At 46.1% G+C, this 19,259-nt stretch overlaps 14 non-coding genes and 3 pseudogenes across 14 annotated transcripts; all 17 read right to left on the bottom strand.

Moving 5' to 3' along the window:
- Nucleotides 1-7,438: 7,438 nt before the first annotated feature.
- On the bottom strand, nt 7,439-7,512 carry TRNAS-ACU (transfer RNA serine (anticodon ACU)). The gene has a single exon. It is a non-coding gene; the product is annotated as a tRNA-Ser (tRNA).
- Nucleotides 7,513-8,604: 1,092 nt separating this feature from the next.
- On the bottom strand, nt 8,605-8,678 carry TRNAS-ACU (transfer RNA serine (anticodon ACU)). The gene has a single exon. It is a non-coding gene; the product is annotated as a tRNA-Ser (tRNA).
- Nucleotides 8,679-11,011: 2,333 nt separating this feature from the next.
- Nucleotides 11,012-11,175, bottom strand: LOC135052804 (U1 spliceosomal RNA). The gene has a single exon (XR_010242275.1). It is a non-coding gene; the product is annotated as a U1 spliceosomal RNA (small nuclear RNA).
- A 692-nt stretch (nt 11,176-11,867) lies between these two features.
- LOC135052834 (U1 spliceosomal RNA) lies at nt 11,868-12,009 on the bottom strand (annotated as a pseudogene).
- A 152-nt stretch (nt 12,010-12,161) lies between these two features.
- Nucleotides 12,162-12,325, bottom strand: LOC135052803 (U1 spliceosomal RNA). The gene has a single exon (XR_010242274.1). It is a non-coding gene; the product is annotated as a U1 spliceosomal RNA (small nuclear RNA).
- Nucleotides 12,326-12,995: 670 nt separating this feature from the next.
- LOC135052820 (U1 spliceosomal RNA) lies at nt 12,996-13,158 on the bottom strand. Its single transcript, XR_010242288.1, has one exon. It is a non-coding gene; the product is annotated as a U1 spliceosomal RNA (small nuclear RNA).
- A 152-nt stretch (nt 13,159-13,310) lies between these two features.
- Nucleotides 13,311-13,474, bottom strand: LOC135052818 (U1 spliceosomal RNA). The gene has a single exon (XR_010242287.1). It is a non-coding gene; the product is annotated as a U1 spliceosomal RNA (small nuclear RNA).
- Nucleotides 13,475-14,140: 666 nt separating this feature from the next.
- On the bottom strand, nt 14,141-14,303 carry LOC135052821 (U1 spliceosomal RNA). Its single transcript, XR_010242289.1, has one exon. It is a non-coding gene; the product is annotated as a U1 spliceosomal RNA (small nuclear RNA).
- Nucleotides 14,304-14,455: 152 nt separating this feature from the next.
- Nucleotides 14,456-14,619, bottom strand: LOC135052817 (U1 spliceosomal RNA). Its single transcript, XR_010242286.1, has one exon. It is a non-coding gene; the product is annotated as a U1 spliceosomal RNA (small nuclear RNA).
- Nucleotides 14,620-15,228: 609 nt separating this feature from the next.
- On the bottom strand, nt 15,229-15,370 carry LOC135052828 (U1 spliceosomal RNA; annotated as a pseudogene).
- A 152-nt stretch (nt 15,371-15,522) lies between these two features.
- On the bottom strand, nt 15,523-15,686 carry LOC135052807 (U1 spliceosomal RNA). Its single transcript, XR_010242278.1, has one exon. It is a non-coding gene; the product is annotated as a U1 spliceosomal RNA (small nuclear RNA).
- A 671-nt stretch (nt 15,687-16,357) lies between these two features.
- Nucleotides 16,358-16,520, bottom strand: LOC135052825 (U1 spliceosomal RNA). Its single transcript, XR_010242292.1, has one exon. It is a non-coding gene; the product is annotated as a U1 spliceosomal RNA (small nuclear RNA).
- A 152-nt stretch (nt 16,521-16,672) lies between these two features.
- LOC135052808 (U1 spliceosomal RNA) lies at nt 16,673-16,836 on the bottom strand. The gene has a single exon (XR_010242279.1). It is a non-coding gene; the product is annotated as a U1 spliceosomal RNA (small nuclear RNA).
- A 674-nt stretch (nt 16,837-17,510) lies between these two features.
- Nucleotides 17,511-17,673, bottom strand: LOC135052822 (U1 spliceosomal RNA). Its single transcript, XR_010242290.1, has one exon. It is a non-coding gene; the product is annotated as a U1 spliceosomal RNA (small nuclear RNA).
- Nucleotides 17,674-17,825: 152 nt separating this feature from the next.
- LOC135052816 (U1 spliceosomal RNA) lies at nt 17,826-17,989 on the bottom strand. The gene has a single exon (XR_010242285.1). It is a non-coding gene; the product is annotated as a U1 spliceosomal RNA (small nuclear RNA).
- A 695-nt stretch (nt 17,990-18,684) lies between these two features.
- Nucleotides 18,685-18,826, bottom strand: LOC135052832 (U1 spliceosomal RNA; annotated as a pseudogene).
- Nucleotides 18,827-18,978: 152 nt separating this feature from the next.
- Nucleotides 18,979-19,142, bottom strand: LOC135052805 (U1 spliceosomal RNA). The gene has a single exon (XR_010242276.1). It is a non-coding gene; the product is annotated as a U1 spliceosomal RNA (small nuclear RNA).
- Nucleotides 19,143-19,259: the final 117 nt, after the last annotated feature.

The following is a 19,259-nucleotide window of genomic DNA, read 5'->3' on the forward strand; positions in this document are numbered from 1 at the left end:
CCTGCACTTAAAGGAGATTTTGATGGTCTAATAAATCCTTTCTCAAGGCTCTCCTTTACATAATCATTCATAGCCGCAGTTTCCGGCCCGGATAATGCATATAATCTTCCCTTTGGCAATGCGGCACCAGGAATTAACTCAATAGCACAATCATAAGGCCGATGGGGAGGCAGAATGTCCGCGTTGCCTTTGGAGAAAACATCAGCAAACTCCTGGTATTCCACCGGAATGAGTTCTGGAATGATAGCTGCTACTCTGACTGGAAACGTGATACATTCCTTATCACAAAAAGTACCCCAATGTGAAATCTCCCCCGACCGCCAATCAATGGTGGGATTATGAAAGGCCAGCCAAGGGTGACCCAGAACAACTGGAACTGCTGGGCAATGTGTAAGAAAGAACTCGACTTTCTCGGAATGTAGAGCTCCTACTGTAAGTAGTACAGGGGGTGTACGGAGAGAAATAATCCCATTAGACAGCGGACTCCCATCTAAGCCATGCATGGTGACACACCTACCCAAAGGTAACTGAGGAATGCCTAAGGCCTTAGCCCAAGTTAAATCCATAAAGTTTCCTGCAGCTCCACTGTCAACAAAAGCCGACACCGAAGAACTGAGGCTGCCAAAGGAAACTTTAACTGGGACTAAAAGGGAGTTATTCGAGGAGATAAGCTGCAGACCTAGGTGAACCCCCTCACAATTCACCTGGTCAAAGCGTTTCCCGACTTGTTCGGACAATTACGAGCAAAATGTCCCTTACCCCCACAGTACAGACAAAGACCAGAATTTTGCCTTCTGGCTCTTTCTTCAGGAGACAGCCGGGAGAGATCCATCTGCATGGTCTCCTCTACGTCTTCAGGAATGGAATATACACACGGACTTGACCTTACAGGTGCTCCTTTTTCAGCCCTCCGCTCTCTGAGACGACGATCAATCTTAATAGAAAGCTCCATGAGTTTATCGAGAGTCTCAGGAGCGGGGTACTGAAGGAGACTGTCTTTTATAGACTCTGATAAGCCGAGGCGAAACTGACTGCGCAGGGCTGGGTCATTCCAGCCACAGTCGTTCGACCAACGGCGAAACTCCGTACAATAAACCTCTGCAGGATTTCTACCCTGTCTGAGAGCGCGCAACTGACTTTCAGCGGACGCCTCTCTATCAGGGTCATCATACAAGAGCCCTAAAGACTCAAAAAAAGCGTCAACTGACAACAATGCCGGATCCTCTGCTCTTAAACCAAATGCCCAGGTCTGAGGATCCCCCTGGAGCAAAGAAATAATAAACCCGACCCGCTGAGATTCAGTACCCGAGGAAGTCGGTCTTAAACGAAAATAAAGTTTACAGGATTCTTTAAAATTAAAAAACTCTTTTCTATCACCAGAAAAACGGTCAGGCAAATGCATCTTTGGTTCAGGGACTACCCTTGGGGAAGCTCGCAAAAGATCTTCCTGCGACTTCACCCGAAGAGAAAGATCCTGAACCATCTGAGTAAGTTCTTGAATCTGGCTGACTAAGAGCTGACCAGGATTTGGCCCTAAACCTGTTGGATTCATGAGGCCGATAAACTCTCACAAAACTGAATGAGAAAAAATTAAACCCCGTTTAATTTTAAGTTTTGGTATGGCCGGTAATAATGTTATGATTCCAGCACTCTGGTCAGAGAAGATCTTATGGCAAGGACTGGAGCACTGGAACGGAATGCTGGGGAAGGGAGCAGGACAGGAAAATAGCCCCTGGCGCCCTAACTCTGTTGTCTCACCCGTGTTGTCAGAAATCCCCTGCGAGACTATGGTTTCTTGAGCCCTTGGCAGCCGCGTTTGAAGGGCGGATTATGTCTGCCCAACTTCGATGCCCCCCGGTCTTAATGAGAGACAAAGGGAAACCCGAGACAGGGTGATAACAAGAGGCCCTCTAACTAAACAACCAGGCCAGGGGCTAAGCAAACTCAAAACTATAATATGTGCGGAGAAACCGCCAGGAAAAAGGACAACCAAAATATCCACTTGTCCAATTCTCCTACCCGGCACCGCCAAGTACCAGAGAGGACTTGTGGAAGCGGAACCCTCCGCAAATGCTCCAAACACAAAATATAAAAGGTAAAGCGGCTGAGCTGCAACACACGGCAGAGCCGCAACTCACGAACACCACTGGATATAAAACGGTGATCAGTCAGGACTCCAGGGAACCAAACGACCTCTTGGGATGAGATGACAACTCCCGAATACCGGACTTCTGCGGACTGGAATGACCGGATACAGCAGGACTGGAAACAGACTCTCAGCAAACAAAGGCAGCATGCAGGAAGCTATTACCGGCGTCTGTGAGAAGCCCTGGGAGTGTATTTAACAAGGAGTCCTCCAATCAGCTGCTAAAGGCTGATTAGAATAAATGCCGTGCAGCTGCCTTGCTGCACGGCCAGAGAGCAGGTGAATATCTTAATTTCCTAAAGCCTAGCAACGGGGAACGCGGTCCGCCAGTGGCGTCCCCGTTGCTAGGGTCTGTGCGGCTCAGCGCGCCCGGCGTCTAGCGTTGCTAGGGAGCCGGTGGCTGTACATGCACGGCGTCTCTAGTTGCTAGGCGCCGGGCCGCGCAGACCATCAAGCGGACCCCGGCGCCTAACAGTATGACTCCCAAAAACAACAACCGCGTCATTGGGACCAACTGCGATTTTGGCAAGTTTAGGAGCCAACCATGTTGTTGAAGAACTGTCAGGGAGAGTGCAATGTTTTGCACCAACTGGTCCCTGGATCTCGCCTTTATCAGGAGATCATCCAAGTACGGGATAATTGTGACTCCTTGCTTGCGAAGGAGAACCATAATTTCCGCCATCACCCTGGTGAAAATCCTCGGAGCCGTGGACAGACCAAACGGCAATGTCTGAAATTGGTAATGACAATCCTGAATTGCAAACCTTAGGTAGCTTGAGGCAGTGGCTAAATGGGAACATGTAAGTAGGCATCCTTTATGTCTACCAAAACCATGAAATCTCCGTCCTCCGGACTGGAGATCACTGCCCTGAGAAATTCCATCTTGAAATTGAATTTCTTTAGGAAGAAATTGAGGGATTTCAGATTTAAGATTGGTCTGACTGAGCCGTCCGGCTTCGGGACCACGAAGAGGCTTGAATAAAAACCTTCTCCCTGCTGACTAAGGCCAATTTGAACAATCCGTGAGGGGGAACGTCTTGAAACCCCAGTTTGTACCCTTGGGACACTATTTGTAAAACCCACGAGTCCAGGTCCGAATGAATCCAGAACTGACTGAAGAGTTTTAGACGTGCCCCCACTGGTGTGGGCTCCTGCAAGAAAGCCCCAGTGTCATGCAGTGGATTTGGCAGAAGCAGAGGACAATCTCTGGTCCTGCGATCTTGAAGAGGCTACAGACCTCTTCCTTTTCCTTCCTCTACCTGCAAAGAAAGGGGAATCTTAACTTCTTGCATATCTATTGGGCCAAAATGACTGCGGTAGATAATGATGCGTCTTCATCCGTTGAGAGGGAACATAGGGCAAGAAGGTTGACTTACCATTGAAATGAGGATGCATCTTGCTGCCTTTCCAATGAAGCAAGTTTAATTTAGTAATAGGTGAAAAACCATCCTTACAAAGGTGTTAATCAGAGACTTGGCTTTGTGGACACTTTTCAGAGAACAAATTTGTTAGCATAAAAATAAAGCCAGAAAATGAAGAGCTGTTTAATCACTCAATTGGATTTTTCTGCCAGCATATTTTTTTTCTCTGCAACCCACTGCTAAATTGTGCTTCCTAGCTGTTTTTATAAAATCACTGAATCAAATCTAACTCTGATTACATCAGAGAAGGCCAGGTACCCTACACCATAACAGGGGGTTTGAAATTTTGACTTGTCTACTTAAAGATCACCAAAATCTGATAACAAGGTCAATTAGGTCCCTGGGTGGGATTGAACCACCAACCTTATGGTTAATAGCCGTACATACTAACTGATTGCGCCACAGAGACACTTTGCAAAAGTCTATACTGACAAAGGCTAATAAGCATTCATCTAAAATGTTTCCTAGAAAAACTTTAAAAAGTCAATAATCTGGAGAGTTTTTGTAAGAATTTTCTTAAATCAACCAACGAAGAAACACATTGGTACTTTCCCATGATGAGTGAGTGCTTCAGGATCTCTTGCACTTACATGTGCAGCAGAGTACTGCAATGGAAGCATGCTGGGCCCATAACCCAGAGGTAGGCAGATTGCAACTATCCTCTGCTATATGCATTTTTTTTGTTAATTAAAGTAATCAAAAACTGGGATTGATATTTTAGCTCTTTTATTTTTACTTAAAGTACAATAACTTTTACCATTTTAATTTGTTTTAATAGTATATTGACAGTATTGTTTTCTTTCAAAAATCCACTTACCGTATATACTCGAGTATAAGCCGACTTTTTCAGCACTTTTTTTTGTGCTGAAAAAGCCACCTCGGCTTATACTCGAGTCAGTGCAGGCAGAGGCAGAGCAGTGTGAAGGAGGGACATGGAGCGCACAGCGCGCGGCGCTCCTGTGTCCCTCCTGCATCTCCGGCGGCAGCAGCGGCGGTTCTATTACAGGAAATACCCGTTCGTGACCTCTGATCACGAACCGGCACTTCCTATAATAGACCCGCCGCGGCCGCCGAAGATGCAGGAGGGACACAGGAGAGCCGCGCACGCTGTGTGCTTCGTGTCCCTCCAGAAGACAGCGCGGGATCGACGGAGGGGTAAGTAACAGCACTGTGGGGCATACCTGGCACTTGGGGAGGGAACGTATCTGGCAGCACTGTGGGGGCATATCTGGCAGCACTGTGGGGGCATATCTGGCAGCACTGTGGGGGCATAACTGGCAGCACTGTGGGGGCATATCTGGCAGCACTGTGGGGGCATATCTGGCAGCACTGTGGGGGCATAACTGGCAGCACTGTGGGGGCATATCTGGCAGCACTGTGGGGGCATATCTGGCAGCACTGTGGGGGCATATCTGGCAGCACTGTGGGGGCATATCTGGCAGCACTGTGGGGGCATATCTGGCAGCACTGTGGGGGCATAACTGGCAGCACTGTGGGGGCATAACTGGCAGCACTGTGGGGGCATATCTGGCAGCACTGTGGGGGCATAACTGGCAGCACTGTGGGGGCATAACTGGCAGCACTGTGGGGGCATATCTGGCAGCACTGTGGGGGCATATCTGGCAGCACTGTGGGGGCATAACTGGCAGCACTGTGGGGGCATAACTGGCAGCACTGTGGGGGCATATCTGGCAGCACTGTGGGGGCATATCTGGCAGCACTGTGGGGGCATATCTGGCAGCACTGTGGGGGCATATCTGGCAGCACTGTGGGGGCATATCTGGCAGCACTGTGGGGGCATATCTGGCAGCACTGTGGGGGCATATCTGGCAGCACTGTGGGGGCATATCTGGCACTATGAGGGCATATCTGGCACTGAGGGCTGTGTACGGCTAGAGCTGCATTTCCCACCCTAGGCTTATACTCGAGTCAATAAGTTTTCCCAGGTTTTTGTGGTAGAATTAGGTGCCTCGGCTTATATTCGGGTCGACTTATACTCGAGTATATACGGTAATTTTCTTTACCCTATTATTAAAATGGTAATTGACAAAAACAAACTACATTGTCACCAGAAGAGCAATACAAAATGTACAAGTGATATATTAAAATCATCTTTCCAGCTTGAATTTCAATGATGCATTGGGGCAACGATTTTGTGAGAAACATCTTCACCCTTAAATATTTTCTTAATTCCTTACCTGTGTGCTAATTAGATATCACCTTGTTTTCACATTAAACAGACTTCCACATGAGAAAGCAGCAAGGATGCAGTGGCGTTAATGTTTCCTGGTGTCAACCTGTATTATTTCAGTAGACATTGAAATGAGGATGCATCTTGCTGCCTTTCCAATGAAGCAAGTTTAATTTAGTAATAGGTGAAAAACCATCCCTACAAAGGTGTTAATCAGAGACTTGGCTTTGTGGACACTTTTCAGAGAACAAATTTGTTAGCATAAAAATAAAGCCAGAAAATGAAGAGCTGTTTAATCACTCAATAGGATTTTTCTGCCAGCATTTTTCTTTTTCTCTGCAACCCACTGCTAAATTGTACTTCCTATCTGTTTTTTTTATAAAATCACGTAATCAAATCTAACTCTGATTACATCAGAGAAGGCCAGGTACCCTACACCATAAGAGGGGGTTTGAAATTTTGACTTGTCTACTTAAAGATCACCAAAATCTGATAACAAGGTCAATTACGTCCCTGGGTGGGATTGAACCACCAACCTTTTGGTTAATAGCCGAACACACTAACCGATTGCGCCACAGAGACACTTTGCAAAAAGTACGTACTGACAAAGGCTAATAAGCATTCATCTAAAACGTTTCCTAGAAAAACTTTAAAAAGTCAATAATCTGGAGAGTTTTTGTAAGAATTTTCTTAAATCAACCAACGAAGAAACACATTGGTACTTTCCCATGATGAGTGAGTGCTTCAGGATCTCTTGCACTTACATGTGCAGCAGAGTACTGCAATGGAAGCATGCTGGGCCCATAACCCAGAGGTAGGCAGATTGCAACTATCCTCTGCTATATGCATTTTTTTTGTTAATTAAAGTAATCAAAAACTGGGATTGATATTTTAGCTCTTTTATTTTTACTTAAAGTACAATAACTTTTACCATTTTAATTTGTTTTAATAGTATATTGACAGTATTGTTTTCTTTCAAAAATCCACTTAATTTTCTTTACCCTATTATTAAAATGGTAATTGACAAAAACAAACTACATTGTCACCAGAAGAGCAATACAAAATGTACAAGTGATATATTAAAATCATCTTTCCAGCTTGAATTTCAATGATGCATTGGGGCAACGATTTTGTGAGAAACATCTTCACCCTTAAATAAAGATTTTCTTAATTCCTTACCTGTGTGCTAATTAGATATCACCTTGTTTTCACATTAAACAGACTTCCACATGAGAAAGCAGCAAGGATGCAGTGGCGTTAATGTTTCCTGGTGTCAACCCGTATTATTTCAGTAGACATTGAAATAAGGATGCATCTTGCTGCCTTTCCAATGAAGCAAGTTTAATTTAGTAATAGGTGAAAAACCATCCCTACAAAGGTGTTAATCAGAGACTTGGCTTTGTGGACACTTTTCAGAGAACAAATTTGTTAGCATAAAAATAAAGCCAGAAAATGAAGAGCTGTTTAATCACTCAATTGGATTTTTCTGCAAGCATATTTTTTTTCTTCTGCAACCCACTGCTAAATTGTGCTTCCTAGCTGTTTTTTTTATAAAATCACTTAATCAAATCTAACTCTGATTACATCAGAGAAGGCCAGGTAACCTACATCATAAGAGGGAAGTTGAAATTTTGACTTGTCTACTTAAAGATCACCAAAACCTGATAACAAGGTCAATTACGTCCCTGGGTGGGATTGAACCACCAACCTTTTGGTTAGTAGCCAAACACACTAACTGATTGCGCCACAGAGACACTTTGCAAAAGTGCATACTGACAAAGGCTAATAAGCATTCATCTAGAACGTTTCCTAGAAAAACTTTAAAAAGTCAATAATCTGGAGAGTTTTTGTAAGATGTTTCTTAGATCAACCAACGAAGAAACACCTTGGTACTTTCCCATGATGAGTGAGTGCTTCAGGATCTCTTGCACTTACATGTGCAGCAGAGTACTGCAATGGAAGCATGCTGGGCCCATAACCCAGAGGTAGGCAGATTGCAACTATCCTGTGCTATATGCATTTTTTTTTAATTAAAGTAATCCAAAACAGGGATTGATATTTTAGCTCTTTTATTTTTATTTAAAGTACAATAACTTTTACCATTTTAATTTGTTTTAATAGTATATTGACAGTATTGTTTTCTTTCAAAAATCCACTTAATTTTCTTTACCCTATTATTAAAATGGTAATTGACAAAAACAAACTACATTGTCACCAGAAGAGCAATACAACATGTACAAGTGATATATTAAAATCATCTTTCCAGCTTGAATTTCAATGATGCATTGGGGCAACGATTTTGTGAGAAACATCTTCACCCTTAAATACAGATTTTCTTAATTCCTTACCTGTGTGCTAATTAGATATCACCTTGTTTTCACATTAAACAGACTTCCACATGAGAAAGCAGCAAGGATGCAGTGGCGTTAATGTTTCCTGGTGTCAACCCGTATTATTTCAGTAGACATTGAAATGAGGATGCATCTTGCTGCCTTTCCAATGAAGCAAGTTTAATTTAGTAATAGGTGAAAAACCATCCCTACAAAGGTGTTAATCAGAGACTTGGCTTTGTGGACACTTTTCAGAGAACAAATTTGTTAGCATAAAAATAAAGCCAGAAAATGAAGAGCTGTTTAATCACTCAATTGGATTTTTCTGCCAGCATATTTTTTTTTTCTGCAACCCACTGCTAAATTGTGCTCCCTAGCTGTTTTTTATAAAATCACTTAATCAAATCTAACTCTGATTACATCAGAGAAGGCCAGGTAACCTACATCATAAGAGGGAGGTTGAAATTTTGACTTGTCTACTTAAAGATCACCAAAACCTGATAACAAGGTCAATTACGTCCCTGGGTGGGATTGAACCACCAACCTTTTGGTTAGTAGCCAAACACACTAACTGATTGCGCCACAAAGACACTTTGCAAAAGTGCATACTGACAAAGGCTAATAAGCATTCATCTAGAACGTTTCCTAGAAAAACTTTAAAAAGTCAATAATCTGGAGAGTTTTTGTAAGATGTTTCTTAGATCAACCAACGAAGAAACACCTTGGTACTTTCCCATGATGAGTGAGTGCTTCAGGATCTCTTGCACTTACATGTGCAGCAGAGTACTGCAATGGAAGCATGCTGGGCCCATAACCCAGAGGTAGGCAGATTGCAACTATCCTGTGCTATATGCATTTTTTTGTTAATTAAAGTAATCCAAAACTGGGATTGATATTTTAGCTCTTTTATTTTTACTTAAAGTACAATAACTTTTACCATTTTAATTTGTTTTAATAGTATATTGACAGTATTGTTTTCTTTCAAAAATCCACTTAATTTTCTTTACCCTATTATTAAAATGGTAATTGACAAAAACAAACTACATTGTCACCAGAAGAGCAATACAACATGTACAAGTGATATATTAAAATCATCTTTCCAGCTTGAATTTCAATGATGCATTGGGGCAACGATTTTGTGAGAAACATCTTCACCCTTAAATATTTTCTTAATTCCTTACCTGTGTGCTAATTAGATATCACCTTGTTTTCACATTAAACAGACTTCCACATGAGAAAGCAGCAAGGATGCAGTGGCGTTAATGTTTCCTGGTGTCAACCTGTATTATTTCAGTAGACATTGAAATGAGGATGCATCTTGCTGCCTTTCCAATGAAGCAAGTTTAATTTGGTAATAGGTGAAAAACCATCCCTACAAAGGTGTTAATCAGAGACTTGGCTTTGTGGACCCTTTTCAGAGAACAAATTTGTTAGCATAAAAATAAAGCCAGAAAATGAAGAGCTGTTTAATCACTCAATTGGATTTTTCTGCCAGCATTTTTCTTTTTCTCTGCAACCCACTGCTAAATTGTACTTCCTATCTGTTTTTTTATAAAATCACTTAATCAAATCTAACTCTGATTACACCAGAGAAGGCCAGGTACCCTACACCATAAGAGGGGGTTTGAAATTTTGACTTGTCTACTTAAAGATCACCAAAATCTGATAACAAGGTCAATTACATCCCTGCTTGGGATTGAACCACCAACCTTTTGGTTAATAGCCGAACACACTAACCGATTGCGCCACGGAGACACTTTGCAAAATGTACATACTGACAAAGGCTAATAAGCATTCATCTAGAACAGGGGTGGCCAAGCAGTCAGAAACAAAGAGCCAAAAAATCTTGTTAGGCACCTCAAAGAGCCGACATCAAGCTACAGGCACACATGCAAAAATGGGGTGTGGCCTTGTGTCTGATAGGCCACGCCTCCGGTATAAAATACATTAAAAAAGCTAGATCCACATAAAATACATGTAAAAAGCCACTTCCACATACCCTACTGTGTCACTTCAGCCAGCTATCTCATGTGTCACTCCTGCCAGTACCCTCATGTGTCACTTCAGCCAGCTATCTCATGTGTCACTCCTGCCAGTACCCTCATGTGTCACTACAGCCCCCCCCCCTCCCCCGAAAATACACCTCGTGCCATTGCAGCAGCCCCTTATGTGTCCTCTGTTTGCCAGTGGGTGTCTCAGCTCTAATACAGTATCTGGCTCTCTCAGTTCTCAGTCTCCGTAGTGCTGCTGCTGCCTGTCTGGCTGGACTGCAGCAGTCTCTGGATCTGTTGTGGTCACGTGACTTCGAGTGTCGGGAGCCACATTTGAATAAAGAAAGAGCCGCATGAGGCTCAAGAGCCACAGGTTGGCCACCGCTGATCTAGAACGTTTCCTAGAAAAACTTTCAAAAGTCAATAATCTGGAGAGTTTTTGTAAGAATTTTCTTAAATCAACCAATGAAGAAACACATTGGTACTTTCCCATGATGAGTGAGTGCTTCAGGATCTCTTGCACTTACATGTGCAGCAGAGTACTGCAATGGAAGCATGCTGGGACTATAACCCAGAGGTAGGCAGATTGAAACTATCCTCTGCTATATGCATTTTTTTTGTTAATTAAAGTAATCCAAAACTGGGATTGATATTTTAGCTCTTTTATTTTTACTTAAAGTACAATAACTTTTACCATTTTAATTTGTTTTAATAGTATATTGACAGTATTGTTTTCTTTCAAAAATCCACTTAATAGTATCTCACCTGGCAGGTAAGTATGAGTTGGGCTAGAGCTGGGGAGGGTCGCTGCTCGGGCACCCCCCTGTCAAGTGAAGGAGATCCAACTGAGGCAGCACAAAGGAACTCTTGAAAGAAGAACAAGGCTAGAGGAAGATCTGAGACAATGAAATCTGACTTTTACCAGAGCTGACCAGAGGAAAGCACAAACACAGTCCCCCACTACCACAAATAATGCAGTCGAGTTTCCCACATTTGGGGAAATCACAGGGGTCAGCATACCCAGAATGCAATGAATGAACCTCACCCTGGGAGAACAATCTTCATGACCATGGTATCTCCTGTGCAAAATAAGTATGATTTGGGATAGGGCTGGGGAGGGCCGCTGCTCTGGCACATCTCTGTCAAGTAAAGGAGATTCAACTGAGGCAGCACAAGGGAACTCTCATCTGGGGACAACAACTGCAGGGAAAACACATATTTTCAGATGAACATGGGAGGGCAGAAGGCTGCCTAATACTGAAGCACCCCCAAACAACAAACCAAATGCAACAACTAGTGCAAGCATTCCTGGGGGAAGGTCTGCAGAAGACGGATTTGCATACGGTGATGTCATCCAAGCAGTGGGCCAAAGTTGGCTGGAACCCTCGTCTGCATATGAAAAGAGAAAAGGGGTATGCAGGGCATGGCGGCCTTTTGCGGCGCTTGGATGACCCCTAGTTCGCATTAAACACCCCCACCCTCCTTCAGTGTGGGGCTCATGTTGGCTATGCCCCAGCCCCTGAAGCATTCAAGCTGATTTCTTGCAGCAGCTGGGCACTGTAACAGCTCCAGAGCTGCTCTGTAAGGCAAGTAAAAGGGTGTGGGCCCTGCAACACTACCTGTAGTTCGCATTGTGCGTTGCAAGGCACAAATTAAGCATACGGGAGAAGTCAGGATAGTGCGCAAGGGCATAGAAGGGAGCGGCTCAAGAAAAGAGAAGTGGAAACAGACAGCAAACTAGGCTGGAGAGAGACCTGAGACAAAGAGATCTCAATTATACGAGAGCCGACCAGGGGAAACACAAATTATGCAGTCAAGTTTCAGACATTTGGGGAAATCGCAGGAGCAGCACACCCAGAGTGCAATGGGTGAGCCTTGCCCTGGGAGATGCAACTTCATGATCATAGTATCTCACCTGGCATTTAAGTAGGAGTTGGGCTAGAGCTGGGGAGGGTCGCTGCTCGGGCACCCCCCTGTCAAGTGAAGGAGATCCAACTGAGGCAGCACAAGGGAACTCTCGAAAGAAGAACAAGGCTAGAGGAAAATCTGAGACAAAGAAATCTGACTTTTACCAGAGCTGACCAGAGGAAAGCACAAACACAGTCCCCCACTACCACAAATAATGCAGTCGAGTTTCCCACATTTGGGGAAATCACAGGGGTCAGCATACCCAGAATGCAATGAATGAACCTCACCCTGGGAGAACAATCTTCATGACCATGGTATCTCCTATGCAAAATAAGTATGATTTGGGATAGGGCTGGGGAGGGCCGCTGCTCAGGCACATCTCTGTCAAGTAAAGAAGATTCAACTGAGGCAACACAAGGGAACTCTCATCTGGGGACAACAACTCCAGGGAGAACACATATTTTCAGATGAACATGGGAGGGCAGAAGGCTGCCTAATACTGAAGCACCCCCAAACAACAAACCAAATGCAACAACTAGTGCAAGCATTCCTGGGGGAAGGCCGGCAGCAGATGGATTTGCATATGGTGATGTCATCCAAGCAGTGTGTCAAAGTTGGCTTCAACCCTCGTCTGCATATGAAAAGAGAAAAGGGGCGTGCAGGGCATGGCGGCCTTTTGCGGCGCTTGGATGACCCCTAGTTCGCATTAAACATCTCCACCCTCCTTCGGTGTGGGGCTCATGTTGGCTATGCCCCAGCCCCTGAAGCATTCAAGCTGATTTCTTGCAGCAGCTGGGCACTGTAACAGCTCCAGAGCTGCTCTGTAAGGCGAGTAAAAGGGTGTGGGCCCTGCAGCACTACCTGTAGTTCGCATTGTGCGTTGGAAGGCACAAATTAAGCAGACGGGAGATTCAGGATAGTGCGCATGGGTATAGAAGGGAGCGGCTCAAGAAAAGAGAAGTGGAAACAGACAGCAAACTAGTCTGGAGAGAGACCTGAGACAAAGAGATCTGAATTATACGAGAGCCGACCAGGGGAAACACAAATTATGCAGTCAAGTTTCCCACATTTGGGGAAATCGCAGGAGCAGCACACCCAGAGTGCAATGGGTGAGCCTTGCCCTGGGAGAAGCACCTTCCTGATCATAGTATCTCACCTGGCAGGTAAGTAGGAGATGGGCTAGAGCTGGGGAGGGTTGCTGCTCGGGCACCCCCCTGTCAAGTGAAGGAGATCCAACTGAGGCAGCACAAGGGAACTCTCGAATGAAGAACAAGGCTAGAGGAAGATCTGAGACAAAGAAATCTGACTTTTACCAGAGCTGACCAGAGGAAAGAACAAACACAGTGCCCCACTACCACAAATAATGCAGTCGAGTTTCCCACATTTGGGGAAATCACAGGGGTCAGCATTCCCAGAATGCAATGAATGAACCTCACCCTGGGAGAGCAATCTTCATGACCATGGTATCTCCTATGCAAAATAAGTATGTTTTTGGATAGGGCTGGGGAGGGCCGCTGCTCAGGCACATCTCAGTCAAGTAAAGGAGATTCAATTGAGGCAGCACAAGGGAACTCTCATCTGGGGACAACAACTGCAGGGAGAACACATATTTTCAGATGAACATGGGAGGGCAGAAGGCTGCCTAATACTGAAGCACCCCCAAACAACAAACCAAAAGCAACAACTAGTACAAGCATTCCTGGGGGAAGGTCTGCAGAAGACGGATTTGCACACAGTGATGTCATCCAAGCAGTGGGCCAAAATTGGCTGGAACCCTCATCTGCATATGAAAAGAGAAAAGGGGTATGCAGGGCATGGCGGCCTTTTGCGGCGCTTGGATGATCCCTAGTTCGCATTAAACACCCCCACCCTCCTTCGGTGTGGGGCTCATGTTGGCCATGCCCCAGCCCCTGAAGCATTCAAGCTGATTTCTTGCAGCAGCTGGGCACTGTAACAGCTCCAGAGCTTCTCTGTAAGGCAAGTAAAAGGGTGTGGGCCCTGCAGCACTACCTGTAGTTTGCATTGTGCATTGTAAGACACAAAGTAAGCAGACGGGAGGAGAAGTCATTATAGTGCACAAAGGTATTGAAGGGAGGGGCTCAAGAAAAAAGAAGTGGAAACAGACAGCAAACTAGGCTGGAGAGAGACCTGAGACCTGAATTATATGAGAGCCGACCAGGGGAAACACAAATTATGCAGTCAAGTTTTCCACATTTGGGGAAATCGTAGGGGCAGCACACCCAGAGTGCAATGGGTGAGCCTTGCCCTGGGAGAAGCACCTTCCTGATCATAGTATCTCACCTGGCAGGTAAGTAGGAGTTGGGCTAAAGCTGGGGAGGGTCGCTGCTCGGGCACCCCCCTGTCAAGTGAAGGAGATCCAACTGAGGCAGCACAAGGGAACTCTCGAAAGAAGAACAAGGCTAGAGGAATATCTGAGACAAAGAAATCTGACTTTTACCAGAGCTGACCAGAGGAAAGCACAAACACAGTCCCCCACTACCACAAATAATGCAGTCGAGTTTCCCACAATTGGGGAAATCACTGGGGCCAGCATACCCAGAATGCAATGAATGAACCTCACCCTGGGAGAACAATCTTCATGACCATGGCATCTCCTATGCAAAATAAGTATGATTTGGGATAGGGCTGGGGAGGGCCGCTGCTCAGGCACATCTCTGTCAAGTAAAGGAGATTCAACTGAGGCAGCACAAGGGAACTCTCATCCTAATACTGAAGCACCCCCAAACAACAAACCAAATGCAACAACTAGTGCAAGCATTCCTGGGGGAAGGCCTGCAGCAGATGGATTTGCATATGGTGATGTCATCCAAGCAGTGAGTCAAAGTTGGCTTCAACCCTCGTCTGCATATGAAAAGAGAAAAGGGGCATGCAGGGCATGGCGGCCTTTTGCGGCGCTTGGATGACCCCTAGTTCGCATTAAACACCTCCACCCTCCTTCGGTGCCCCAGCCCCTGAAGCATTCAAGCTGATTTCTTGCAGCAGCTGGGCACTGTAACAGCTCCAGAGCTGCTCTGTAAGGCAAATAAAAGGGTGTGGGCCCTGCAGCACTACCTGTAGTTTGCATTGTGCGTTGGAAGGCACAAATTAAGCAGGCGGGAGAAGTCAGGATAGTGCGCAAGGGCATAGAAGGGAGCGGCTCAAGAAAAGAGAAGTGGAAACAGACAGCAAACTAGGCTGGAGAGAGACCTGAGACAAAGAGATCTGAATTATATGAGAGCCGACCAGGGGAAACACAAATTATGCAGTCAAGTTTCCCACATTTGGGGAAATCGCAGGAGCAGCACACCCAGAGTGAAATGGGTGAGCCTTGCCCTGGGAGAAGCACCTTCATGATCATAGTATCTCACCTAGCAGGTAAGTAGGAGTTGGGCTAGAGCTGGGGAGGGTCGCTGCTCGGGCACCCCCCTGTCAAGTGAAGGAGATACAACTGAGGCAGCACAAGGAAACTCTCGAAAGAAGAACAAGGCTAGAGGAAGATCTGAGACAAATAAATCTGACTTTTACCAGAGCTGACCAGAGGAAAGAACAAACACAGTCCCCCACTACCACAAATAATGCAGTCGAGTTTCCCACATTTGGGGAAATCATAGGGGTCAGCATACCCAGAATGCAATGAATGAACCTCACCCTGGGAGAACAATCTTCATGACCATGGTATCTCCTATGCAAAATAAGTATGATTTGGGATAGGGCTGGGGAGGGCCGCTGCTCAGGCACATCTCTGTCAACTAAAGGAGATTCAACTGAGGCAGCACAAGGGAACTCTCATCTGGGGACAACAACTGCAGGGAGAACACATATTTTCAGATGAACATGGGAGGGCAGAAGGCTGCCTAATACTGAAGCACCCCCAAACAACAAACCAAATGCAACAACTAGTGCAAGCATTCCTGGGGGAAGGCCTGCAGCAGATGGATTTGCATATGGTGATGTCATCCAAGCAGTGGGTCAAAGTTGGCTTCAACCCTCGTCTGCATATGAAAAAAGAAAAGGGGCGTGCAGGGCATGGCGGCCTTTTGCGGCGCTTGGATGACCCCTAGTTCACATTAAACACATCCACCCTCCTTCGGTGTGGGGCTCATGTTGGCTATGCCCCAGCCCCTGAAGCATTCAAGCTGATTTCTTGCAGAAGCTGGGCTCTGTAACAGCTCCAGAGCTGCTCTGTAAGGCAAATAAAAGGTTGTGGGACCTGCAGCACTACCTGTAGTTCGCATTGTGCGTTGCAAGGCACAAAGTAAGCAGACGGGAGAAGTCAGTATAGTGCGCAAGGGCATAAAAGGGAACGGCTCAAGAAAAGAGAAGTGGAAACAGACAGCAAACTAGGCTGGAGAGAGACCTGATGCAAAGAGATCTGAATTATACGAGAGCCGACCAGAGGAAACACAAATTATGCAGTCAAGTGTCCCACATTTTGGGAAATCACAGGAGCAGCACACCCAGAGTGCAATGGGTGAGCCTTGCCTTGGGAGAAGCACCTTCCTGATCATAGTATCTCACCTGGCAGGTAAGTAGGAGTTGGGCTAGAGCTGGGGAGGGTCGCTGCTCGGGCACCCCCCTGTCAAGTGAAGGAGATCCTACTGAGGCAGCACAAGGGAACTCTCGAAAGAAGAACAAGGCTAGAGCAAGATCTGAGACAAAGAAATCTGACTTTTACCAGAGCTGACCAGAGGAAAGCACAAACACAGTCCCCCACTACCACAAATAATGCAGTCGAGTTTCCCACAATTGGGGAAATCACAGGGGTCAGCATACCCAGAATGCAATGAATGAACCTCACCCTGGGAGAACAATCTTCATGACCATGGCATCTCCTATGCAAAATAAGTATGATTTGGGATAGGGCTGGGGAGGGCCGCTGCTCAGGCACATCTCTGTCAAGTAAAGGAGATTCAACTGAGGCAGCACAAGGGAACTCTCATCTGGGGACAACAACTGCAGGGAGAACACATATTTTCAGATGAACATGGGAGGGCAGAAGGCTGCCTAATATTGAAGCACCCCCAAACAACAAACCAAATGCAACAACTAGTACAAGCATTCCTGGGGGAAGGTCTGCAGAAGACGGATTTGCATACGGTGATGTCATCCAAGCAGTGGGCCAAAGTTGTCTGGAACCCTCATCTGCATATGAAAAGAGAAAAGGGGTATGCAGGGCATGGCGGTCTTTTGAGGCGCTTGGATGACCCCTAGTTCGCATTAAACACCCCCACCCTCCTTCGGTGTGGGGCTCATGTTGGCTATGCCCCAGCCCCTGAAGCATTCAAGCTGATTTCTTGCAGCAGCTGGGCACTGTAACAGCTCCAGAGCTGCTCTGTAAGGCAAGTAAAAGGGTGTGGGCCCTGCAGCACTACCTGTAGTTCGCATTGTGCATTGTAAGGCACAAAGTAAGCAGACGGGAGGAGAAGTCAGGATAGTGCACAAGGGTATAGAATGGAGGGGCTCAAGAAAAAAGAAGTGGAAACAGACAGCAAACTAGGCTGGAGATAGACCTGAGACAAAGAGATCTGAATTATACGAGAGCCGACCAGAGGAAACACAAATTATGCAGTCAAGTGTCCCACATTTGGGGAAATCACAGGAGCAGCACACCCAGAGTGCAATGGGTGAGCCTTGCCCTGGGAGAAGCACCTTCCTGATCATAGTATCTCACCCGGCAGGTAAGTATGAGATGGGCTAGAGCTGGGGAGGGTCGCTGCTCGGGCACCCCCCTGTCAAGTGAAGGAGATCCAACTGAGGCAGCACAAGGGAACTCTCGAAAGAAGAACAAGGCTAGAGGAAGATCTGAGACAAAGAAATCTGACTTTTACCAGAGCTGACCAGAGGAAAGCACAAACACAGTCCTCCACTACCACAAATAATGCTGTCGAGTTTCCCACATTTGGGGAAATCATAGGGGTCAGCATACCCAGAATGCAATGAATGAACCTCACCCTGGGAGATCAATCTTCATGACCATGGTATCTCCTATGCAAAATAAGTATGATTTGGGATAGTGCTGGGGAGGGCCGCTGCTCAGGCACATCTCTGTCAAGTAAAGGAGATTCAACTGAGGCAGCACAAGGGAACTCTCATCTGAGGACAACAACTGCAGGGAGAACACATATTTTCAGATGAACATGGGAGGGCAGAAGGCTGCCTAATACTGAAGCACCCCCAAACAACAAACCAAATGCAACAACTAGTACAAGCATTCCTGGGGGAAGGTCTGCAGAAGACGGATTTGCATACGGTGATGTCATCCAAGCAGTGGGCCAAAGTTGGCTGGAACCCTCATCTACATATGAAAAGAGAAAAGGGGTATGCAGGGCATGGCGGCCTTTTGCGGCGCTTGGATGACCCCTAGTTCGCATTAAACACCCCCACCCTCCTTCGGTGTGGGGCTCATGTTGGCCATGCCCCAGCCCCTGAAGCATTCAAGCTGATTTCTTGCAGCAGCTGGGCACTGTAACAGCTCCAGAGCTGCTCTGTAAGGCAAGTAAAAAGGTGTGGGCCCTGCAGCACTACCTGTAGTTTGCATTGTGCATTGGAAGGCACAAAGTAAGCAGACGGGAGGAGAAGTCAGGATAGTGCACAAGGGTATAGAAGGGAGGGGCTCAAGAAAAAAGAAGTGGAAACAGACAGCAAACTAGGCTGGAGAGAGACCTGAGACAAAGAGATCTGAATTATATGAGAGCCGACCAGGGGAAACACAAATTATGCAGTCAAGTTTCCCACATTTGCGGAAATCGCAGGAGCAGCACACCAAGAGTGCAATGGGTGAGCCTTGCCCTGGGAGAAGCAACTTCATGATCATAGTATCTCACCTGGCAGGTAAGTAGGAGTTGGGCTAGATCTGGGGAGGGTCGCTGCTCGGGCACCCCCCTGTCAAGTGAAGGAAATCCAACTGAGGAAGCACAAGGGAACTCTTGAAAGAAGAACAAGGCTAGAGGAAGATCTGAGACAAAGAAATCTGACTTTTACCAGAGCTGACCAGAGGAAAGCACAAACACAGTCCTCCACTACCACAAATAATGCAGTTGAGTTTCCCACATTTGGGGAAATCATAGGGGTCAGCATACCCAGAATGCAATGAATGAACCTCACCCTGGGAGATCAATCTTCATGACCATGGTATCTCCTATGCAAAATAAGTATGATTTGGGATAGGGCTGGGGAGGGCCGCTGCTCAGGCACATCTCTGTCAAGTAAAGGAGATTCAACTGAGGCAGCACAAGGGAACTCTCATCTGGGGACAACAACTGCAGGGAGAAC

This window comes from Pseudophryne corroboree, chromosome 2, assembly GCF_028390025.1.
Source record: "Pseudophryne corroboree isolate aPseCor3 chromosome 2, aPseCor3.hap2, whole genome shotgun sequence".
Lineage (NCBI taxonomy): Eukaryota > Metazoa > Chordata > Amphibia > Anura > Myobatrachidae > Pseudophryne > Pseudophryne corroboree.